This window comes from Cydia pomonella, chromosome 2 (genome assembly GCF_033807575.1).
Source record: "Cydia pomonella isolate Wapato2018A chromosome 2, ilCydPomo1, whole genome shotgun sequence".
Lineage (NCBI taxonomy): Eukaryota > Metazoa > Arthropoda > Insecta > Lepidoptera > Tortricidae > Cydia > Cydia pomonella.
The window spans coordinates 12,173,308-12,185,377 of NC_084704.1; the positions used below are offsets into that span (position 1 = coordinate 12,173,308).

Sequence of the window (12,070 nt, forward strand, 5' to 3'; positions counted from 1 at the left end):
GACATAGAACCCCATAATAATAATTTACACAAAGTCGTATTTTTTTGGGTTAGTAAAAAAATTATGCATCGCGTTTCTGTTTATTTATATTGTCTTTATGCCGTACAAAGTTGATTACATTAGCATGTGGCTTAGAAATTGCTCATTTTGTTGCGTTCAATTTCCAACTTATCCAGGAGACATAACGGGAATATTGGCTATATCTAGATTAGGGAATAAAGCCAGGGATGGCTCGTCACTTACAGAGACCCTGCGTAACGGGTGTTCTAAAATTGACTCAAGGACCCAACTAATCTAATTAGGGTCTACATATAGCCAAATCCCTCCAGTCCATGAGATGAAGTCTCCGCTCAGTAGCGCGTAGCGGTATTATAAATTGAAGATAATGAAAAAGATATGGCTGATATTGTCACTGCGAGCTGATGCGGATGGAACGCGAGGCCTAATTTCCGTTTGACGTCCGTCCAATCGTCGAGTTCGTCAGACGTCGAATATGGCCTGATTGGCCTGCAAAATGTAGGCAGTATTGGTTCTCATTTCAGGAAAACAGGCGATAGGAATTCGGCTTTTCTTGCATTAAGGATGAGTAAGGGGTTCGAAAAATAAAATATATCTATATTATATAAAGCTGCAGCCCGAACATTAATCGACACGAATTGTTCTCCCGGAAGGAGGCGCGGGGGGGATTCGAGTTTGGTACGGCCGTACAGGGGGCGGTCCGGTGACCTCCGGAAAAATCCGACATTCGGTCTACCGGATCGGGACAGAAAAATGTTTGACGGCCCGGCTAAACGGTGGGAGATAGTGGGGGGGGTGCTCGACCAAATGTCACAGAGGACCCTGGGCAGTTTCGGAGGCCGCCATTTTTTTTTCAAAATGGCGGATTCAAAATGGCGGCCGATTTTCAAGTCGGTCCCGGCGCGCTCAAATTTCGGTCACGGAATCTCGGGGCCCTCTAGATCGGTATGGAAAAAAAAAATTTGGAAAAAATCCAAGATGGCGGACACCGTGGCCACTTTTATTTTGTATGGCAACTTTAAACGGTGACAGATAGGTGGGGGGTGCTCGACCAAATGTCATAGAGGGCCCCGAGACAAATGGAATGGCATTTAAAAAAAATTCAAAATGGCCGACTCAAAATGGCGCCGAAATTTCAAAACGGTCCGAGAGCGCCGAGAACCGGTACGTGGGTACATATGGGCCCCCGCGTTCGAAAAAAAATTTTTTTTTTTTTTTTAGCTCGAAAAAAAATTTGTATGGGATTTTTTTTCGAATCCCCCACATGCTAAACGGTGAGAGATAGGTCGGGGGAGCTCGACCAAATGTCATAGAGGGCTCCGAGTGGAATCTGAATAAGAAAAAAAAAATTCAAAATGGCCGACTTTTTTTTTTTCTAAAACTTCAAAAAGGTCCGAGCGCTCTGAAATTTTGGTCGCGGTATCTCGGAGCCCCAGTGACTCGTACGGAAAAAAAAAAATTTGGAAAAAATCCAAGATGGCGGAAAAATGGCCAGTTTACTTTTGTATGGCAACTCTCAAACGGTGCGTGATAGGTGGGGGGTGCTCGACCAAATGTCATAGAGGGCCCCGAGACAAATAAAACTGCATCAAAAAAAAATTCAAAATGGCCGACTTTTTTTTTTTCTTTTTTTTATGTTGGTCCGAGCGCGCTGAGATTTTGCATGCGGCTGAGTCTGGGGGCCAAGATTACCATATGAAAAAAAGTTTTTTGGAAAAATCCAAAATGGCGGCGGACAGGGGCAAAGTCAAATTTTCAAGTAGGTTGAGCGAGCCCGAAGGGCGAGCTTCAGGCTGGGAGGCCGAAGGCCGACCCCGCGGAGGGCCGCCAGGCCCGGAGCTTCACCCCGAGCGGCCAAGCGTGTCCTACTCCCAGTAATTTTGGGCGAGGCCGAAGGCCGAGCTGCGGGCGTGAGGAACAAAGCGAAATCCTATATAAAACTGTGTTAAGCGAGCCCGACGGGCGAGCTTCAGGCCGGGAGGCCGAAGGCCGACCCCGGCGGAGGGCCGAAGGCCCGGAGCCTTCTCCCCGACCCCCAAGCGTGCAACTCCCAGTAATTTAAAGCGAGGCCGAAGGCCGAGCTGCGTGCACAAGGTGCTCCCAAGCGTTCTACCAAGTCAACTGTCTTGATAAGCGGAGCCGGCGGGCCGAAGGCCCGACGGCGACGCGTCGAGGCTAGCGAAGGCCGAAGGCCGAGCTCCGCGTAGGGCCGAAGGCCCGAAGCGTCACCTGAGAGGGGGAAGTTGGAGCTTAAACACGACCCAATAGGAAAAGTGTCTTAGACAAGCGAAACGGCGGGCCGAAGGCCCGACGTGAGCTTGTCAAGACACTTTTACTATTGGGCCGTGTTTAAGCTCCAACTTCCCGCACTACTCCCGAAGCGAAACCAACCCTCCCCGAGTATCTTAATAAGCGAAGCGGCGGGCCGAAGGCCCGACGCTGAGCTTCGAAACCCAGCGAAGGCCGAAGGCCGAGCTCCGCGTAGGGCCGAAGGCCCGGAGCGTCCCACTGGATCGCCCAGGCACGCGAGGCCGAAGGCCGAGCTGCGAGAGTGCGGCCCAAAGCGGAAGTACAATCGCATTACCTTTCCCCTTTGGAAAACAAATATTCTTTATACTAAAAATAACGGGAAAAGTGCATTTATAGAGCGAACTGGTTACAAGTTAACTGTCTTAATAAGCGAAGCGGCGGGCCGAAGGCCCGACGCTGAGCTTCGAAACCCAGCAAAGGCCGAAGGCCGAGCTCCGCGTAGGGCCGAAGGCCCGGAGCGTCCCATTGGACCGCCCAAGCACGCGAGACCGAAGGCCGAGCTGCGAGAGTGCGGCCCAAATCGGAAGTACAACCGCATTACTTTTCCCCTTTGGAAAACAAATATTCTTTATACTAAAAATAACGGGAAAAGAGCATTTATAGAGCGAACCGGTTACAAGTTAACTGTCTTAATAAGCGAAGCGGCGGGCCGAAGGCCCGACGCTGAGCTTCGAAACCCAGCGAAGGCCGAAGGCCGAGCTCCGCGTAGGGCCGAAGGCCCGGAGCGTCCCATTGGACCGCCCAAGCACGCGAGGCCGAAGGCCGAGCTGCGAGAGTGCGGCCCAAATCGGAAGTACAACCGCATTACTTTTCCCCTTTGGAAAACAAATATTCTTTATACTAAAAATAACGGGAAAAGTGCATTTATAGAGCGAACCGGTTACAAGTTAACTGTCTTAATAAGCGAAGCGGCGGGCCGAAGGCCCGACGCTGAGCTTCGAAACCCTGCGAAGGCCGAAGGCCGAGCTCCGCGTAGGGCCGAAGGCCCGGAGCGTCCCATTGGATCGCCCAAGCACGCGAGGCCGAAGGCCGAGCTGCGGGAGTGCGTGCTCGCACGCGGACCATTCCTTGCAAGCAAAAGTACAACTGCTTTACAATTTCCCTTTGGAAAACACAAACTTTTACACCTAAACAACAGCAACAACAACAAACACTACAACAACAACATATACAACAACATTAATAACAACATACGCGAGGCCGAGTGCATGCTCGCACGCGCAGCAAAAGTACAACTGCACCACTTCTTCCCTTTGGAAAACAAACTTTTTCACTCAAAAAACGACACCTACAACAACAACTCATCAACAACAACATTAACAACAACACTAACAACAACAAAAACAACAAACTACACGACTACCGCGGGGCCCTCGGGCCCCGCGCACCAAGCAAAACTCTAGTCTATATTATATAAAGCTGCAGCCCGAACGTGAATCGACACGAATTGTTCTCCCGGAAGGAGGCGCGGGGGGGATTCGAGTTTGGTACGGCCGTACAGGGGGCGGTCCGGTGACCTCCGGAAAAATCCGACATTCGGTCTACCGGATCGGGACAGAAAAATGTTTGACGGCCCGGCTAAACGGTGGGAGATAGTGGGGGGGTGCTCGACCGAATGTCACAGAGGACCTTGGGCGGTTTCGGAGGCCGCCATTTTTTTTTCAAAATGGCGGATTCAAAACGGCGGCCGATTTTCATGTCGGTCCCGGCGCGCTCAAATTTCGGTCACGGAATCTCGGGGCCCTCTAGATCGGTATGGAAAAAAAAAATTTGGAAAAAATCCAAGATGGCGGACACCATGGCCACTTTTATTTTGTATGGCAACTTTTAAACGGTGACAGATAGGTGGGGGGTGCTCGACCAAATGTCATAGAGGGCCCCGAGACAAATAGAATGGCATTTAAAAAAATTCAAAATGGCCGACTCAAAATGGCGCCGAAATTTCAAAACGGTCCGAGAGCGCCGAGAACCGGTATGTGGGTACATATGGGCCCCCGCGTTCGAAAAAAAATTTTTTTTTTTTTTTAGCTCGAAAAAAAATTTGTATGGGATTTTTTTTCGAATCCCCCACATGCTAAACGGTGAGAGATAGGTCAAGGGAGCTCGACCAAATGTCATAGAGGGCTCCGAGTGGAATCTGAATAAGAAAAAAAAAATTCAAAATGGCCGACTTTTTTTTTTTTCTAAAACTTCAAAAAGGTCCGAGCGCTCTGAAATTTTGGTCGCGGTATCTCGGAGCCCCAACGACTCCTATGGAAAAAAAAAATTTTGGAAAAAATCCAAGATGGCGGAATAATGGCCAGTTTACTTTTGTATGGCAACTCTCAAACGGTGCGTGATAGGTGGGGGGTGCTCGACCAAATGTCATAGAGGGCCCCGAGACAAATAAAACTGCATCAAAAAAAAATTCAAAATGGCCGACTTTTTTTTTTTCTTTTTTTAATGTTGGTCCGAGCGCGCTGAGATTTTGCATGCGGCGAGCCTGGGGGGCCAAGATTACCATATGAAAAAAAGTTTTTTGGAAAAATCCAAAATGGCGGCGGACAGGGGCAAAGTAAAATTTCCAAGTAGGTTAAGCGAGCCCGAAGGGCGAGCTTCAGGCTGGGAGGCCGAAGGCCGACCCCGGCGGAGGGCCGAAGGCCCGGAGCCTTCACCCCGACCCCCAAGCGTGCAACCCCCAGTAACTAAAAGCGAGGCCGAAGGCCGAGCTGCGTGCGTACGGTGCTCCCAAGCGTTCTACCAAGTCGACTGTCTTGATAAGCGGAGCCGGCGGGCCGAAGGCCCGACGGCGACGCGTCGAGGCCAGCGAAGGCCGAAGGCCGAGCTCCGCGTAGGGCCGAAGGCCCGAAGCGTCACCTGAGAGGGGGAAGTTGGAGCTTAAACACGACCCAATAGGAAAAGTGTCTTAGACAAGCGAAACGGCGGGCCGAAGGCCAAAGGCCGTAGGCCCGACGTGAGCTTGTCAAGACACTTTTACTATTGGGTCGTGTTTAAGCTCCAACTTCCCGCACTAATCCCGAAGCGAAACCAACCCTCCCCGAGTGTCTTAATAAGCGAAGCGGCGGGCCAAAGGCCCGACGCTGAGCTTCGAAACCCAGCGAAGGCCGAAGGCCGAGCTCCGCGTAGGGCCGAAGGCCCGGAGCGTCCCACTGGTTCGGCCAAGCACGCGAGGCCGAAGGCCGAGCTGCGAGAGTGCGGCCCAAAGCGGAAGTACAACCGCATTACATTTCACCTTTGGAAAACAAATATTCTTTATACTAAAAATAACGGGAAAAATGCACTTATAGAGCGAACCGGTTACAAGTTAACTGTTTTAATAAGCGAAGCGGCGGGCCGAAGGCCCGACGCTGAGCTTCCAAACCCAGCGAAGGCCGAAGGCCGAGCTCCGCGTAGGGCCGAAGGCACGGAGCGTCCCATTGGATCGCCCAAGCACGCGAGGCCGAAGGCCGAGCTGCGAGAGTGCGGCCCAAAGCGGAAGTACAACCGCATTAACTTTCCCCTTTGGAAAACAAATCTTCTTTATATTAATAACAACAAAAATAACGGGAAAAGTTATAAAGCGAACCGGCAACAAGTCAACTGTCTTAATAAGCGGAGCCGGCGGGCCGAAGGCCCGACGGCGAAGCGTCGAGGCTAGCGAAGATCGAAGGCCGAGCTCCGCGTAGGGCCGAAGGCCCGAAGCGTCCCCTTCGAAGCTCGCCAGCGGGGAAGTTGGAGCTTAAACACGACCCAATAGTAAAAGTGTCTTAGACAAGCGAAACGGCTGAGCTTGTCAAGACACTTTTACTATTGGGTCGTGTTTACGCTCCAACTTCCCTTCAACCCCCAAAGTAACTATATTGCCGAAGGCCGAGCTCCGCGTAGGGCCGAAGGCCCGGAGCGTCCCATTGGATCGCCCAAGCACGCGAGGCCAAAGGCCGAGCTGCGGGAGTGCGTGCTCGCACGCGGACCATTCCTTGCAAGCAAAAGTACAACTGCTTTACCTTTTCCCTTTGGAAAACACAAACTTTTACACCTAAACAACAGCAAAAACAACAGCACCAACTACAACAACTCATTAACAACAACATAAACAACATGACAAACAACCAAACAACAGCACCACGCACACCGCGGGGCCCTCGGGCCCCGCGCACCAAGCAAAACTCTAGTCTATATTATATAAAGCTGCAGCCCGAACGTTAATCGACACGAATTGTTCTCCCGGAAGGAGGCGCGGGGGGGATTCGAGTTTGGTACGGTCGTACAGGGGGCGGTCCGGTGACCTCCGGAAAAATCCGACATCCGGTCTACCGGATCGGGACAGAAAAATGTTTGACGGCCCGGCTAAACGGTGGGAGATAGTGGGGGGGTGCTCGACCAAATGTCACAGAGGACCCCGGGCAGTTTCGGAGGCCGCCATTTTTTTTTCAAAATGGCGGATTCAAAATGGCGGCCGATTTTCAAGTCGGTCCCGGCGCGCTCAAATTTCGGTCACGGAATCTCGGGGCCCTCTAGATCGGTATGGAAAAAAAAAATTTGGAAAAAATCCAAGATGGCGGACACCATGGCCACTTTTATTTTGTATGGCAACTTTTAAACGGTGACAGATAGGTGGGGGGTGCTCGACCAAATGTCATAGAGGGCCCCGAGACGAATGAAATGGCATTTAAAAAAATTCAAAATGGCCGACTCAAAATGGCGCCGAAATTTCAAAACGGTCCGAGAGCGCCGAGAACCGGTACGTGGGTACATATGGGCCCCCGCGTTCGAAAAAAATTTTTTTTTTTTTTTTAGCTTGAAAAAAAATTTGTATGGGATTTTTTTTCGAATCCCCCACATGCTAAACGGTGAGAGATAGGTCGGGGGAGCTCGACCAAATGTCATAGAGGGCTCCGAGTGGAATCTGAATAAGAAAAAAAAAATTCAAAATGGCCGACTTTTTTTTTTCTAAAACTTCAAAAAGGTCCGAGCGCTCTGAAATTTCGGTCGCGGTATCTCGGAGCCCCAATGACTCCTATGGAAAAAAAAATTTTTGGAAAAAATCCAAGATGGCGGAAAAATGGCCAGTTTACTTTTGTATGGCAACTCTCAAACGGTGCGTGATAGGTGGGGGGTGCTCGACCAAATGTCATAGAGGGCCTCGAGACAAATAAAACTGCATCAAAAAAAATTTCAAAATGGCCGACTTTTTTTTTTTCTTTTTTTAATGTTGGTCCGAGCGCGCTGAGATTTTGCATGCGGCGAGCCTGGGGGCCAAGATTACCATATGAAAAAAAGTTTTTTGGAAAAATCCAAAATGGCGGCGGACAGGGGCAAAGTCAAATTTCCAAGTAGGTTAAGCGAGCCCGAAGGGCGAGCTTCAGGCTGGGAGGCCGAAGGCCGACCCCGGCGGAGGGCCGAAGGCCCGGAGCCTTCACCCCGACCCCCAAGCGTGCAACCCCCAGTAACTAAAAGCGAGGCCGAAGGCCGAGCTGCGTGCGTACGGTGCTCCCAAGCGTTCTACCAAGTCGACTGTCTTGATAAGCGGAGCCGGCGGGCCGAAGGCCCGACGGCGACGCGTCGAGGCCAGCGAAGGCCGAAGGCCGAGCTCCGCGTAGGGCCGAAGGCCCGAAGCGTCACCTGAGAGGGGGAAGTTGGAGCTTAAACACGACCCAATAGGAAAAGTGTCTTAGACAAGCGAAACGGCGGGCCGAAGGCCAAAGGCCGTAGGCCCGACGTGAGCTTGTCAAGACACTTTTACTATTGGGTCGTGTTTAAGCTCCAACTTCCCGCACTACTCCGGAAGCGAAACCAACCCTCCCCGAGTGTCTTAATAAGCGAAGCGGCGGGCCGAAGGCCCGACGCTGAGCTTCGAAACCCAGCGAAGGCCGAAGGCCGAGCTCCGCGTAGGGCCGAAGGCCCGGAGCGTCCCACTGGATGGGCCAAGCACGCGAGGCCGAAGGCCGAGCTGCGAGAGTGCGGCCCAAAGCGGAAGTACAACCGCATTACATTTCACCTTTGGAAAACAAATATTCTTTATACTAAAAATAACGGGAAAAATGCATTTATAGAACGAACCGGTTACAAGTTAAGTGTTTTAATAAGCGAAGCGGCGGGCCGAAGGCCCGACGCTGAGCTTCGAAACCCAGCGAAGGCCGAAGGCCGAGCTCCGCGTAGGGCCGAAGGCACGGAGCGTCCCATTGGATCGCCCAAGCACGCGAGGCCGAAGGCCGAGCTGCGAGAGTGCGGCCCAAAGCGGAAGTACAACCGCATTAACTTTCCCCTTTGGAAAACAAATCTTATTTATATTAATGACAACAAAAATTACGGGAAAAGTTATAAAGCGAACCGGCAACAAGTCAACTGTCTTAATAAGCGTAGCCGGCGGGCCGAAGGCCCGACGGCGAAGCGTCGAGGCTAGCGAAGGCCGAAGGCCGAGCTCCGCGTAGGGCCGAAGGCCCGGAGCGTCCCACTGGATCGCCCAAGCACGCGAGGCCGAAGGCCGAGCTGCGGGAGTGCGTGCTCGCACGCGGACCATTCCTTGCAAGCAAAAGTACAACTGCTTTACCTTTTCCCTTTGGAAAACACAAACTTTTACACCTAAACAACAGCAACAACAACAAACACTACAACAACAACACATAAACAACAATATTAATAACAACATACGCGAGGCCGAGTGCATGCTCGCACGCGCAGCAAAAGTACAACTGCACCACTTCTTCCCTTTGGAAAACAAACTTTTTCACTCAAACAACGGCACCTACAACAATAACTCATCAATAACAACATCAACAACAGCACCAACTACAAAAACAACAATACTAACAACAGCACCATGCACACCGCGGGGCCCCCGGGCCCCGCGCACCAAGCAAAACTCTAGTTAGGTAATATAAAACCTTATAGATGCCAGAATTAGAAATACACAAAAAAAATAAGCTCGTTTTTTAGGGTTCCGTAGCCAAATGGCATAAAATGGAACCCTTATAGTTTCGCCATGTCCGTCTGTCTGTCTGTCTGTCTGTCTGTCTGTCTGTCTGTCCGAGGCTTTTCTCCGTGGTCGTTAGTGCTAGAAAGCTGAAATTTGGCATGGATATATAAATCAATAAAGCCGACAAAGTCGTACAATAAAATCTAAAAATTTAATTTTTTTTAGGGTACCTCCCCTACACGTAAAGTGGGGGTGAAATTTTTTTTTCGCTTCAACTCTAGAGTGTGGGGTATCGTTGGACAGGTCTTTCAAAACTAATAGGGGTTTTCAAGAAACATTTTTTGATAAAGTGAATATATTCGGAGATAATCGCTCCGAAAGACAAAAAAATGTGCCCCTCCCCCCTCTAACTTTTGAACCATAGGTCCAAAAAATATGAAAAAAATCGTGGAAGTAGAACTTAAGAAAGACATTAAATGAAAACTATAGCGGACATGATAAGTTTAGCTGTTTTTGAGTTATCGCAAAAAGTTTTCCCTTCATAGTAAAAAGCCTTGTTAGGGTTCCGTAGCCAAATGGCATAAAACGGAACCCTTATAGTTTCGCCATGTCCGTCTGTCTGTCTGTCTGTCCGAGGCTTTGCTCCGTGGTCGTTAGTGCTAGAAAGCTGAAATTTGGCATGGATATATAAATCAATAAAGCCGACAAAGTCGTACAATAAAATCTAAAAATTTAATTTTTTTTAGGGTACCTCCCCTACACGTAAAGTGGGGGTGAAATTTTTTTTTCGCTTCAACTCTAGAGTGTGGGGTATCGTTGGAAAGGTCTTTCAAAACTAATAGGGGTTTTCAAGAAACATTTTTTGATAAAGTGAATATATTCGGAGATAATCGCTCCGAAAGAAAAAAAAATGTGTCCCCCCCTCTAACTTTTGAACCATAGGTCCAAAAAATATGAAAAAAATCGTGGAAGTAGAACTTAAGAAAGACATTAAATGAAAACTATAGCGGACATGATCAGTTTAGCTGTTTTTGAGTTATCGCAAAAAGTTTTCCCTTCATAGTAAAAAGCCTTGTTTTAATTAGGTACTGATTATGCAAATTTGCCTATTTGTTTATCTCAGGTGAAAGGTAGCGTTTCATCCCTTGGTTAACAATTTACTATACTTTAAGCTCCAGTTTAGCTTATTGTGACGGAAGAGTAACTACGGAACCCTACACTGAGCGTGGCCCGACATGCTCTTGGCCGGTTATTTATTTATACTAGAGTACGATCCTGGTAGGTTTATCTCACTACTTTTATTTCAGTAAATATACAGGCCAATTAGAGTTTTAGTTCTTTGATCTGTTTCCGATATGATAATGATCTGTCAGTGTCAAAAGTGACGTTGAATAAAAGTCACATTTGCCACTGACAAACCAGTATCATATCGGAAACAGATCGAATAACTAAGACTGGAACTGGCCTAAGTTCTCTATCATTCATTTTCCGTTGGGTTTTATTGTTTATAAATAAATAAATTAAAATTATTTCGGACATAAATCCATAGTTGTTAGTTACATTTACATTTAACTTATAAAATAGTGTTAGTGGAATTACAAAACTAATTCTAACCTAGAGTTTTGCTTGGTGCGCGGGGCCCGGGGGCCCCGCGGTGTGCATGGTGCTGTTGTTAGTATTGTTGTTTTTGTAGTTGGTGCTGTTGTTGATGTTGTTATTGATGAGTTATTGTTGTAGGTGCCGTTGTTTGAGTGAAAAAGTTTGTTTTCCAAAGGGAAGAAGTGGTGCAGTTGTACTTTTGCTGCGCGTGCGAGCATGCACTCGGCCTCGCGTATGTTGTTATTAATATTGTTGTTTATGTGTTGTTGTTGTAGTGTTTGTTGTTGTTGCTGTTGTTTAGGTGTAAAAGTTTGTGTTTTCCAAAGGGAAAAGGTAAAGCAGTTGTACTTTTGCTTGCAAGGAATGGTCCGCGTGCGAGCACGCACTCCCGCAGCTCGGCCTTCGGCCTCGCGTGCTTGGGCGATCCAGTGGGACGCTCCGGGCCTTCGGCCCTACGCGGAGCTCGGCCTTCGGCCTTCGCTAGCCTCGACGCTTCGCCGTCGGGCCTTCGGCCCGCCGGCTACGCTTATTAAGACAGTTGACTTGTTGCCGGTTCGCTTTATAACTTTTCCCGTAATTTTTGTTGTCATTAATATAAATAAGATTTGTTTTCCAAAGGGGAAAGTTAATGCGGTTGTACTTCCGCTTTGGGCCGCACTCTCGCAGCTCGGCCTTCGGCCTCGCGTGCTTGGGCGATCCAATGGGACGCTCCGTGCCTTCGGCCCTACGCGGAGCTCGGCCTTCGGCCTTCGCTGGGTTTCGAAGCTCAGCGTCGGGCCTTCGGCCCGCCGCTTCGCTTATTAAAACACTTAACTTGTAACCGGTTCGTTCTATAAATGCATTTTTCCCGTTATTTTTAGTATAAAGAATATTTGTTTTCCAAAGGTGAAATGTAATGCGGTTGTACTTCCGCTTTGGGCCGCACTCTCGCAGCTCGGCCTTCGGCCTCGCGTGCTTGGCCCATCCAGTGGGACGCTCCGGGCCTTCGGCCCTACGCGGAGCTCGGCCTTCGGCCTTCGCTGGGTTTCGAAGCTCAGCGTCGGGCCTTCGGCCCGCCGCTTCGCTTATTAAGACACTCGGGGAGGGTTGGTTTCGCTTCCGGAGTAGTGCGGGAAGTTGGAGCTTAAACACGACCCAATAGTAAAAGTGTCTTGACAAGCTCACGTCGGGCCTACGGCCTTTGGCCTTCGGCCCGCCGTTTCGCTTGTCTAAGACACTTTTCCTATTGGGTCGTGTTTAAGCTCCAAC

The 12,070-nt window shown here is 49.5% G+C and overlaps 1 protein-coding gene across 3 annotated transcripts in view; it reads left to right on the forward strand.

Annotated features, from left to right (window-relative positions):
• Positions 1-12,070, forward strand: part of LOC133534402 (rho guanine nucleotide exchange factor 17) — a 197,358-nt gene that overhangs the window by 86,935 nt on the left and 98,353 nt on the right. The gene's annotated exons all lie outside the window — the stretch shown is intronic.